This window comes from Python bivittatus, unplaced genomic scaffold (assembly GCF_059951505.1).
Source record: "Python bivittatus isolate LINGU-HERP-01145 unplaced genomic scaffold, Pbiv_v1 ctg000350_np1212, whole genome shotgun sequence".
NCBI classification, from domain to species: domain Eukaryota; kingdom Metazoa; phylum Chordata; class Lepidosauria; order Squamata; family Pythonidae; genus Python; species Python bivittatus.
The window spans coordinates 10,301,883-10,314,473 of NW_028277074.1; positions in this window are offsets into that span (position 1 = coordinate 10,301,883).

Here is a 12,591-nt window from a genome sequence, read left to right on the forward strand (position 1 = left end):
AGTATAAATAAAAGTTGAATATCCCTCAATCTGAAATTGAAATTTTCTAAATGTTATGTTAAAATATTTTTCCCCCTTCAGCAGAAAATAACACTGTATCAACTGATAATTTATCTCTTGAAAGTTTATTTTAGAAAACTTAAGGGACCTACTATTAATACAATTTATTTTTTTTTGTAAATGCTAAGCTGAATGCCACATATATTATTCTGCCAGGAAAGGAACAGCAAAGTATCAAAAGCTTCTGCTGATCATTGGATTCTGTGACAATATTTGTGAACAGTCATATGTGATGTTCTTGACATGCATTTGTTTGAGGTTATGATTTGAGGTTATGAACATGATTGGTGATCTGACCACATCTATAATGTTGGTGAATTATTGGAGCTTAACATTACTTGCAAGCTATTTTAACCTCTCTTTGTTACTTGTAATGATAAGAGTTGATAATGTCCTTAGCACGTGATGCTCCACTGGAGTGAGGCTGAATAGCTGTTATAACTTTCCAACTGCTGGCAAAGTGTTTCTGTCGAAATTCACCTTCACTTTTATTAACCCCAGGGGTGCCTCTTATTTGTCCACTTCTCCTAGTCACTTTCTGCTTTTCAATTTTCAGCTAAATTGACAACAGCAAAATTCTCTTCCATTCAGAAAGAATGCATCTTAGTTGAATTCACTTAAAAGCTATAGCACTCAAGAAAAATCAATAGGTCTTATGTTATTTTGCAACCCTGTATCTCCTGCACACTAATTTCAGATTAATCCATTATGCTATGCCTTGAATTACAGTTGAACCACCATGAAGTAAAGATTGTCATTCTACCATTAAAATAATTTCACTGTGGTAATATTCATAACCTCAGTATGTATCTGATGGGTTTGTGTCATTTTTCAGATGTAAACTATATTACATACAAAGTGTATTTGGAATATTCCTGGTAATTCAAGTTTATGATCAAGTGTTAAGTTTCATCTCCTTTATTAATGGATTTGGACATAGGAATTGAAAGTAATTACAATAACAACACTTTCTCTTCCTCTTATTCTTGTTGAATTCTCAGAAATGCCACTCTAGCTTCAAGGTTACATCTGATTAACATCTTTTGCCAAGAGTAACATCTCTATAATTAAAACAAAAACAGGTAGTCCACTTTTCTTCTGCAGCCAATATCTTGCAGAGGTTCTGGAGAAGATGTGAACACAAGAGAGTGAAGAAAAGGAAAAAAAAAAGAGTACATGTAAGTATCCTGGAAATATAAAGATGTAAACAGTAAGGCTAAAGCTCTGAGTGAGCTAAGATAATAAAATAAAAATAAAAAATGTTATTGTTTTCAAATGTATACAAAATAATAAAATGAATTTATACCATCTGCTCAGTGTAATGCTATGAAATAATAAGTGGACCTAATCAAGTCCTATTTTGGTATACCCTTCTTTGAGAAAAGAATAAACATAGTAGTCTACCAACAACTTTAAGTACAGAATGAATGTGAAAGAACAGTGGAGCAAAGCATCTTATCACATGATCTTATAAATGAGCTATATTCCCCCCCCCTTCCTTATTTTATCTTTGTGTGAACTAGGAAGGGACCTGTCTGAGAAGTTTATTGGAACTAGCTCAACCCTGTTTATCTGACTGTTGCCTTGGTAGTGGCTCTTCTTCCTGTCCTTCAAGGCTATTCCCTATGCTCTCTACAGAAGTTGGGGCCTGAGAAGTAATATGAAGAGAAACAGATAAGCAATTTCAGAAGCACATACACTTTCTCAAAAGGGAGGAGAAAGGAAGAGAAAAATGGGCTGATGAGCTGGTAGCAATAGTGAGTTGGAGTTGAAATTTGGGGTTGGAGTAGAAGAAGAAGATGGTTAGCAAACTAAGTATAGGCACTGTTGAGTGTTGAGGAATGGCTAATTCCAGAGATATCGACACCACTGAAATATGGATAATGGTAGGATCACAGAAGAAGGAAAAGGACCAAACTTCAAGGGATCATGCTTTCCTGACCAAAGAGGGAAAAGGCAATCCAAATAAAACCCAGGAAGATTGACATGCTGCTAGCCACAACAGGTTGCCAGCTAACTGTAAACAAAAGCCTTGATTAGGGACAAAGGAGGACTTAGGGATAGCTACAGATACTGTATAGCTACAGGCTTAATTTAGATACAACTTCAGCAGAACAGGAAATAATTAATGTACAAACCCCAGAGCAAGTAGAAATAAACCACTGTTTTTATTGTATACCAATCTCTTTAATGACCAAAGGTATAAGAGGAAGTTTGGAAAAGATCTTCTAAGGTATCTTCTTGAGCTAGAATGCTGTTTACATGAGTAGCCTTGCACTCATGAAAGAGTAACAAGATATCTTATCTTGCATTGCTGTGAATAAAAGAAGGGGGGAAAGTTTATCAGAAAATTTTGCATGCTGGAGTTTGATCCTGATGCCCATCTCCCATAAGGCTTTGTGACAATGAAGGGGCAATGAATATTAAGATTATATAAAATATGGCCTAGGAATACCTGTTTTCTTTTCATGAGTTTATATCTCATTATCAAATGACAGGAACTTGATCTTAAGAAACCCTGGGAATGGGTAAAAGAGCTTGAATGAACTGGTTTTGTTTAGACTTGAGAAGAAAGTATTGGTGGGTTAGGATAGCACTCTCAAATACCTTAAAGATGTTGCTCAGGAGATTTATTCTAGAGCGTAGGACATGGAATAGTGGATTTTAGTTGCAGAAATACAGATTTTGATTGAATGAGAGAGACCATTTCCTCCACTATGGAACAAATTACTGTTGAGCTCACTTTCACTGAATGAATTCAAATGGAATCTAGATTACAATCTATTGGTGAATCTAGATTCCTGCACTCAGAAGGTTGTTGTATTCAGTGACCTACATGGCTCCTATCAGTTTTCTGATTCTAAGCAGAGGGAGGCCAGAAGGATTAAAAAAGGCAAGATGGCACAACTTCCATTTTGCTTTTTTTATTCTTTCTTCTATGTTTCTCCTCCACAGACTTAATTTTAAGATGTACTATTCTGGAACAAGTCAGTTATTATGTTAGATTCACTCTTTAATCTTATTTCAAATAATTTCCTATGGTACTTGGTATGAAGAACAGTCCTTGAAGTCTCTTGTCTAAAGATTTATTTCATTATCATACTGTCCTGAATAATGATTTCTACCTCTTATTGATGTTCCTTTTATTTTCAAAGATTATGTTATTTAAAATCATGTCAATAGTTATTTTAATTCTTTGTTAAATGTCTTTCTCAATAACTCCTTAAAGAGGATTTGTTTTCTAATTTAAATGAAGACTTTTGCCTCACATGCTACACTCAGATATGAATCATTTCCATTGTCTCTAAATATAGAAATGCTTGGCTGCATAGATGCATAAAGATAAATTTGGGCAATATTCCATGCTCATTTATCAGTATTTTTTTTCTTTCAAATGAGGGCACATAATGTAATTATTTCATGGAGCAAGCATGTCTGAAATGAGAGACCAACTGGGAACTCCATTTATGCCTCACTGATGGAAATCTCTTTCTTTCTTTCTACACTGTCTCCATAAAGAGAGGCTGAGATCTCAATGAAATATCAGTACACCAACATATAAGGAGGAGCAGTTCTTTTCTTCATCTACATTTATACTAAATAATATTTTCTATTCATATGCAAGGTGACCATTCGCATTAAAGGCAAAGAGAGAAAGAGAGAGAATGACACACACACACACACACACACACTTGAATAGCCTGCTGTTTTCTTTCTACCTTGATTTTGCTCAATATGATGGGTTATCGTTTTAAAGTTTCTTGGATTTTATTGCCCCATGGGATGCAATACTGTGCTTTTGATCCATACTTAGACTAGAAAAAGCTGTAGTCAAATAGCCACAACTGCCAACTTCAAAGTAATTTTTCCATGGCAACTATACCTCAAAAGCCTAGAGATACAGAATTTGCCAATTAGCATCTCCAAAGGGGGCCATTAAGCTCTTCAAAAAGCATAGGGAGCCCTGTTTTAATCATTGTTTGTATTAGCCTCACCATATTACTTTGTAGATAGAAAGTGGTGATGCCTATAAAAATTGACATTAATAATGCCCATATTTTAAAGAAAATAATAATTGATCTCCATTAATCTGCCATTAATGTTGTTTAATTAAGGCAATATTACTCTCCATTATGCTAAACATATATACACCTACCAAACAGGCTGTTGCAAATATTTTTACAGTATATGTGAGCTATACTTAATAAAATTACTGTATAGATAATATCTGATTCATTACAGTATTGTCACAGTAGTACAATTTATAAAACTTTATATGCATTTTTATTTTGTTAACTAGCAAGTGAAACAAAATAAATCTCTTTATTTACTAGAATACAGAGAGAGAGTCTCATCACAAAAATCACATACATGCAGTGCATGACATCATGAAAACAAAAGATATTTGAAGTGGTATAGTCAAATAGGAACAATGATTAGAAAATGAAATCAGAAAGAATTTGATTTGCTTTCTGTTAGTGAGTGTAGAAGATTCAATGTTCTTTATAGAGTAAATTCTCATTTATTTTATTCATCCATTCTAACTCTAATTTTATAATACTTTTGATATCATTTATTCACTAGGAGGCACTGCACTTAATGGTACAGGAGCAGAATCGGATGTCCTGTATTTGTCCTGTTTTTTGTTTAGAGGGGAAAAAAGCCCTTTTATTATAAAATCCAGCACCATTCAAGAGGAAACAGTAGCAGACGTGCTTGCCTCCTTGCTTTCTATATGAAGAAGATAAATGTTTTCAGTTTGTCCTAGTGGCTCTGCACTATGGAGAAACTGAAGATCTTAATTTTCCAAAGTTTTCATTAAAATAGAGGCCTTCCATGGATAGAAGAAACTCTGCATAGCACTCATCCTACACAATTGGATGACAACAAGAGGGATAAATATCATACCAGTTTCCTTCAAATGTGAGCAGATTTTCAGCATATTTTGTAGTTATTTTAAAGTTGTTACTCTATAAATGTGGGATTCTCCAGCAAAACCTTATCAGATTTTTTTTCATCTTGGAAACATGAAACAACATAACTAGAGAAAAATCTTTCTTGAATATTATTATGAAGCCATATAGAGCAGTTGATTATCAGAGAGAGGGTGCAAAATTGTTCTTGTGCCCATGCTAATATTACTGCCATTTCTTCCTGCTATGTTTCAATGGACTGTTTGCTATGTGCTTCACTGTCTTGAAGTTGAGCAGCTATTGATTATTCATGTAATTGATTTTTCTGCCCTGGGAATTAATGGCTCTTGATTTAACTCTCACACTTACCTTTCTGTATTCTATATCTCTGTCATCTGGAAGAACCAGAATTATCTCCCTCCACCCACTTCCTGAAGAATAGGAAGGAGTGTGCTTTCTCTCCTATCTTCATTTTTCTTTGGCTTGAGTTGGCAAGACTCAGAACTCTCTTTCAAGTGGTGCAGTTTTTGTGCCTTTCTCCTTGGCCATACCATCTTTTATCTCTCTTCCCCTTCTCTCAAGAATCAGTTCTCTGATGGTTCATTCATCCCACCTTGCACATAAGGCCCCTGTTCTTACTCAGCATAGATTTGTCCAGCTAATGGAGGAATCTCTTTGTGAGGTCCAAGGATTTTAGCGGATGGGCAAATTCTTAGTGTTTGGGTCCCAAAATGAAGGTTGGGCAAGTGTGATAAGGTAATAAATATTCTGGCTTACATGATAAGCCTTCTCTGTATGCTTTGAATCCAAGAGATTAAGAAATCAAACTGAGAAAAAAATATGCTCACCTGACCTGACATTGGATAAGCTAGTAAGAAGTCTATAGAAGTTCCAGGTTCTTAAGGTTCTTTTTAAAATTGACAAGGTATTTTGCACTCTCCTAGAAGTGAAATCCATTTTGAAAAGCTGATTTGATGGTCAAAAGTTATTTGTTAAAAATATCAATTGTATAGTTCAAGTGCCAAGAAAATAATAGAGAGGGGCTGCCAGAAATTCTGAGCAGATTATAGAACACATCACCCAAGGTGAAGGTGTGCTTTTTATTGGTGATAAATCTGGAATTTTGTATTATACCCTCAGAAAAATATACTCCATATTCAACAACTTTCCTCACATAGCTGTCAGAAACCATTGCAAAAGAAAAGAATTTATTTCCTAAAATTAAGGCTGTTCTTATTTGCATACAGAACTTCAGTTATTTTAAAGGACACCCGTGTCATTGCTTTTATCATATGTATTATCCTTTTCCTTTCCCTTTTACTTCCCTCAGCCTTCCAACCATAATAACTTTTTATAGTCCATCATCCATTCAAATTAAACGCTATCATCTCAAGGGAGCAACAGCCTTCATTTGATGCAGAATTTGATTATTCCAACACTATAGTATTCCTATCATCCCTAAATACATAATTTAAAGGTGTATAATGTTTTCTTTAATTCCTTCTCAGTGTCCCATTTCACAGTCATACATTATGACAATTTCTGTGACTACTGTTCTTGAAATGCTCTTATCTTTCATGGTCTTATCTATCACTGCCTTCCTCACTATTATTAATCACTTCTTTATTTTTCTAACAGACTTTTCTTGAACTAAGAAAGCTATGTAATATCTTTATTTCTTTGTCTTCAACTATAAGCTCATTAAACATTGAATTCCAGCTGCCATTTCTTCCAATCTTCCAATATATTTACTCCATAAGCTAGCCAGATATGAGAACCCTATACTTCCTTGTCTCATTTCCATCTCTATTCTGAACCACTACTTTTCTCTAAATTTGTTTCTTCCTCATAAAAATAATTAGGTGTTCTGGCACATCCATTTGCCTAAATATTTTCCATAAACTGTCATAATGTGTATTGCCAAACCTCTTCTTGAATTATTTTGTTATGTTAATCTGTTATTAAGTTCTTCTATCTTTTCTGGTACCTATCTGTTCATCAGGTATTTATTTTGTTTTTGTTGTTGTTTAGTCGTTAAGTCGTGTCCGACTCTTCGTGACCCCATGAACCATATTGCGCCAGGCCTTCCTGTCCTTCACTGCCTCCCTGAGTTTGCTCAGTTTCATGCTCATTGCTTCAGTGATGCTATCTAACCATCTCATCCTCTGCTGTCCTCTTCACCTTTTGCCTTCAATCTTTCCCAGCATCAGGGTCTTCTCCAAAGAGATCTCTCTTCGCATTAGGAGACCAAAGTATCTGAGCTTGAGCTTCATTATCGATCCTTCCAATGAGCAATCAGGGTTGATTTCCTTTAAGATTGACCGGTTTGACCTCCTAGCAGTCCAGGGGATTCTCAAGAGTCTTCTCCAGCACCACAGTTCAAAGGCATCAATTCTTCGGCGCTCAGCCTTCTTTATGGTCCAGCTCTCACAGCCATACATCCATACATTACTACTGGAATTTATTTCGTTATACAGTATATGGTTTTATTTTTATTTTTAATTTATTAAACAAAACTTTTTTGTAAGGAAATAATGTACTGATCGGTAACTATTCTCTTAAATCTCCTTTTCAGTATAGTTCTCTATGCCACTCTTTTCTCATCTCTAAATCACACTATTTTGATCTAAACTTGTTGACCAATTGTTGCCATTTTCACTGTCTCTTCTGCAGCTTTAAACAGTTCAAAGGTATTTCATCTGCACCTGGTACTTTTCTATTAGACAGCAAGGTTATTGCCTGTCATGCCTTACTTTTTAGTATACTTGGTTCCTATATATATATTTACCTATAAATTTTTGTGTCATTCCATAATTTCACTTATAAAGGGTTTCAATATAATCTTTTCATATGTCTTTAACCTAGTTTTCTTGTACCAATTTTATTCATGATTATTCACAGTTATTCCTACTTTAGCTATAATTGTTATCTAATGTTCATGTTTTTGTTAGCATTCTTCATTGAACTATCTTTCTCTGTACTTGAATGATGTTGAAAGTCTATATTCAGTCATCATATGTTCTTATTGCTCGAGGTTTTCGTTCTCTGTCTTTCCCAAGCTCTTGCTCTGAAAACTACTTGAAACATTTTTTTTCTATGAGATTTGAAGGTTCCCCCCCCCCCATTTCCATTTTCTCAGTGTTTCCTATCTTTTCCCATAGATCTTCAGTTCCCTTTTTCATTAATTAAGCTCATGTCTTACATCTGACTCTGTTGTCCAGGTTATATCTTACTGATAAACTCTTTAAGTGTATAATATTAAGGTCAATATTAACTGAATACTCTGCTTACCAATCTACTAAATTAACTTTAATTTTAGAATGCTAAAAATCTCACTTTTGAAAGAATCATGGTTATATACCTGAAAAAAATGCAGAAGTATTTTAAAGATTCTGTGTAGAAAGAAGCTTTCTAACTTACCTAAACTAGACCATTAAGGACAACTGGTGAACTAAAATTAAATATAATTTCTCTTTCTTTGCTTTCTCTTATTCTCCACTCTAGATTTCAGGTAAACCAATTTCAACAATCTTAGAGAAGTATTATAAAGGATGCTATGAATCATCAGGTCAAAGGGAGCACAGGATGTTGTGTGAACAGAAATATAGATTAAGGCTCAAGAGAAGTAATTGTTCCTCTATATTCTGTGTTGGTCAAACTGCACTTGGAATATTGTATCCACATTTTAAGAAGGACATTTGCAAGTTGGTATGTATCCAAAGGAAAATAACCAACATGATAAGGAGTCTGTAACAGAAAGCTTATGAGGAACTGGAAGAGGTACCTAGCATATTTAGCTTGGAGAAGAGAATGCCGCACTGAGACGTGATAGCTATCTTCAAGAATCTTAATGACTATTATGTTGAAGATGCAGCAGTATCATTCAGAGTTATTCCAGAAAAGAAAGACAAGAGGCAATGCATTGAAGTCACAAAGAAGTAGGTTTCAATTACAAAGAAATAGACATCAGAGAAGAGGAGGAGGAGGAGGAGGAGGAGGAGGAGGAGGAGGAGGAGGAGGAGGAGGAGGAGGAGGAGGAGGAGGAGTGTCTTCTCAACAGTCCAAAGAGATATACAGTATTCAAAAGATTACTTCAGGAGGTCATAGACTCTTCTTCCTAGGGGTATTTAACATAGAGACTGGATGGCCATCTGTTGGGGATGCTGTAGTAACATATTTATGCATTGACCAGGGGGTTTCAGTTCAGGTGAAAGTCTTTGCAGGTACACAAATACTTCCTACTGAAGACAGTTGCACTACACACATAATGTTGGGATAATAAGTGATGTTTGCAACCTGACTTGGAGAAAGAAGGGATTGTTAATCATTCCTTGCATGTTGGATTGTACAGGGGGATGTGCAACATAAAAAGGGCTTCCATCAAATAGGATTTAATATACTTTCTAAAAATAAAACTTATAGTTATGTCATATTATAATGTATGATCAATTGGAGAAAGCACAGTATTAAAATAACAAGTTACTTGTGCTTTACAGCTTATTCTCCCCTTGAGGTTGAATAACAAATTGACTGTCATAATGATTTTCAAGGGAGTCAGAAAATATATTACACATTGGAAAATTAGATCAAAACATGTATGCATATTAATGATATAATATCCATCTGAAATTTAAAAGCCATTATTTTCTCCTATGTTCATTAAAGGCTTTCTTAAGCTTTTAATCTATATAGCTTTAGGACTTGGAGAAAATGTTAAGGTAACTCTTAGCAGCTCCTTGCTGATATCTGCTGATCTAGATAAACCTAACAAGTACAGAGCTCATTAGTGCTTGGATAGAAAACAACCAGGATAGCAAATGGCTATAAACTAGTTTCAAAAGTTTTAAAAAAGGAAGCAACAGTAAACCACTTCCATACCTTTTTCCAAGAAAACTTTATTGAAAGAGTGTCAGGAATCAAGCTAAACTCAAAGGTATTTTAATCTAATCCTGGTTTGAATCTTCAGTTCATTCACCCAGGTTCACATTTTAGCACAGAAATGTGCTAAATATACATATGGAAACAATGAACAGCAATAAGAAATGAATGAGAAATATCATTATAAAATAAAACTCCTAGTATCAGGTAGCCCCAGTTGTCACTAGCCTAGATGATCTTGCCCTTTTTTTAAATAAAACTAACCAAGATTGCACCATTTTAGTATTTAATGCCAAAATATTGTAACTACAGTTATCAAGAGTCAGACTGGTGATTCAAGGGTGTCTTAACATTTATCTAATAGCAGATCCATTTAGTAAGTAACTAGAGAGACTAAGAATATTGTAAATAAGTCTAATATCAGTTGTTTTTTTTTAAAATAGGAAACATTCATTTTGAATAAATAAAACAAAAACAATGATCAGCTCATATCCTGCTGAAACATTAGCACACAAAACATTGAAGCCTAGAAACTGGAAGAATAGTACTTCCATCTTTCTGAATTAGGATGTAAATGAATATTATTTGGAAAAAAAGAAAAAACAAAAGCAAAAAACAAAAACCTAGGTTATTCATTGGAAAATGTTATTAAAGAAACTGGTTCTGTAGGGAAATTGACAGAAAAGATTGTTCTGCATAGAAAAGAAAGGAAATTTCACAGAAATTAGAGTTTTCTTAAGGAAATTCTAAGCAAGAAGTTTGAGATGTTCCCATTCCTTAATAAAACAAAATAATTAGTTCCTACCAAACAAAGATTCCAAATAAAATATTATGAATATGATTAGGGATAGTAATAAGAAAACATTTCGGCAAGCATTTTAGTGAAAGGACGAGAAGGAGGAATCATTGTTCTTAAAGTATAAGATTGGAGGTGATTTACTTCTTTATGAATGAACTTGTAAATGCAAACATTCCACAGAAATTAACATGACTAATTCCATAGATATATTTAGGATTTGGTAATATTCATTTCATGAATTAATTTATATAAAGAAAATACATAGATTCTCCACCAATGAGCTTCTCTTACAAACTCATTTTCAATAGCTCTCAGTATAGAAAAAGAAATCTTAAAAGAAACTTAAGCTTAACTCTCCACTCCTTTACATTATGCAGTGGATTTTATCTTCCAAAATTATGGCAGAAATGTAGCTTGCTGAGCATTTTGTGAGTTATACTCCCAATATTCCTGGAGGCAAGGTATATTTTACAGCGTAATGGATTCCCCCTCACCCCTTTGTTAGATGTAGTACACATGGGCATCCAGATGAAATTTGTTTCCAATAGAGGTGAATATGTGTAGCTCAGGGTTGAACGGTGGAGTCCTTGCAAAGCAAAGGTTACCACCAGGCACACAATCAAGCAGCAAACATATGCCAATCAAAGAACTACCAGAGGAGCAAAACAAAACCCCCACCCTTACCAGCACTGGCAAGGCAGGCCACAGCACATAAATAGAGAGCAAACCCCATCCCATTTTAGCACTGAAGATGTTACCTAGCCGGGTAATGAAACATTTGCAAGAAAAGAACCAAGCTCAGAGAACTCCATGAAATTTATTTTTCACATCTGTATTCAGTGGATATCAGCAATGCAGCTACTCTCCCCTCACTGGTTTCCTACAACTAGATCTGCAACATAATCTAAATTAAATTAGTATATCATGATGAAAGAAAGTAGTTCCCAATCAATCAGATTTATACTATGGTTGCATTATACTGGTGGTCATTATGTACGAACCCTAACTCTAATACCATCATAGAATTGTTCTTCACTTTGTTCGAAGGACAACTATAGCTTCAGAATGTGCCAACTGTGAAATAATAATGGACATACATTTATCATCCTTCATAAGTTCTTTTTCAAGAAGATGCTCTGCCCACATCTTAAATTTTAGTTCCCAGTCTTGAACCAGAATCTCAACAAAGCTAATATCCACTGTAGTGTAGTTCCCCATCAGAAGTATCCTATTATTGTACATTAGACAAAATTGCTTTGTTAATATATTTCTGCAATAATCAATGATTATTCTACAGATCCTGATATTTACATAACATCCTGATCTATAATAATTCAGTGTTGCTTCTGAAGAAAGGCCACTTATACTTAAAAACATCATACAAACCTGACATCAATGTCAACAGCATTCTAGCATTGATTTCAATGAAATGTACTTGAAGTCTTGTATTTGGAAAATAATGTAACATTTATGAGTTTTACACTATAAAAGTTTTAGGCTTTGACGTTTTAATATATGCTATGGTCCAAAATCAAAATCCCAATACTTTGTAGCATATTTAGCATCAAGCCAAATAAACTTTTTGTAGCATATTTAGCATCAAGCCATAATAAACTTTTTCTTCAACAGTGTAAACAAAATTATTATCAGAAGTGAAAACAGAGTAAAACATCTGCTTTGCATGTAGAGTAGCCTATTTTTATTTATTTTTAATTCCAATGGTAAAAGATGATGCAAACTGAAAAAGAAGAGAAAGAAAAAAGGTGCACAAAAGGAAAGAAAGAAAGAAAGAAAGAAAGAAAGAAAGAAAGAAAGAAAGAAAGAAAGAAAGTCTTAAGAAAGCAACTTCCCATCCTCTTTACAAGTATAAGCAATTTCAAAATCTCTTCACCTCCTGTTACTTAACAAATATAAAACTCTTCAACCCATAACTCATGACTT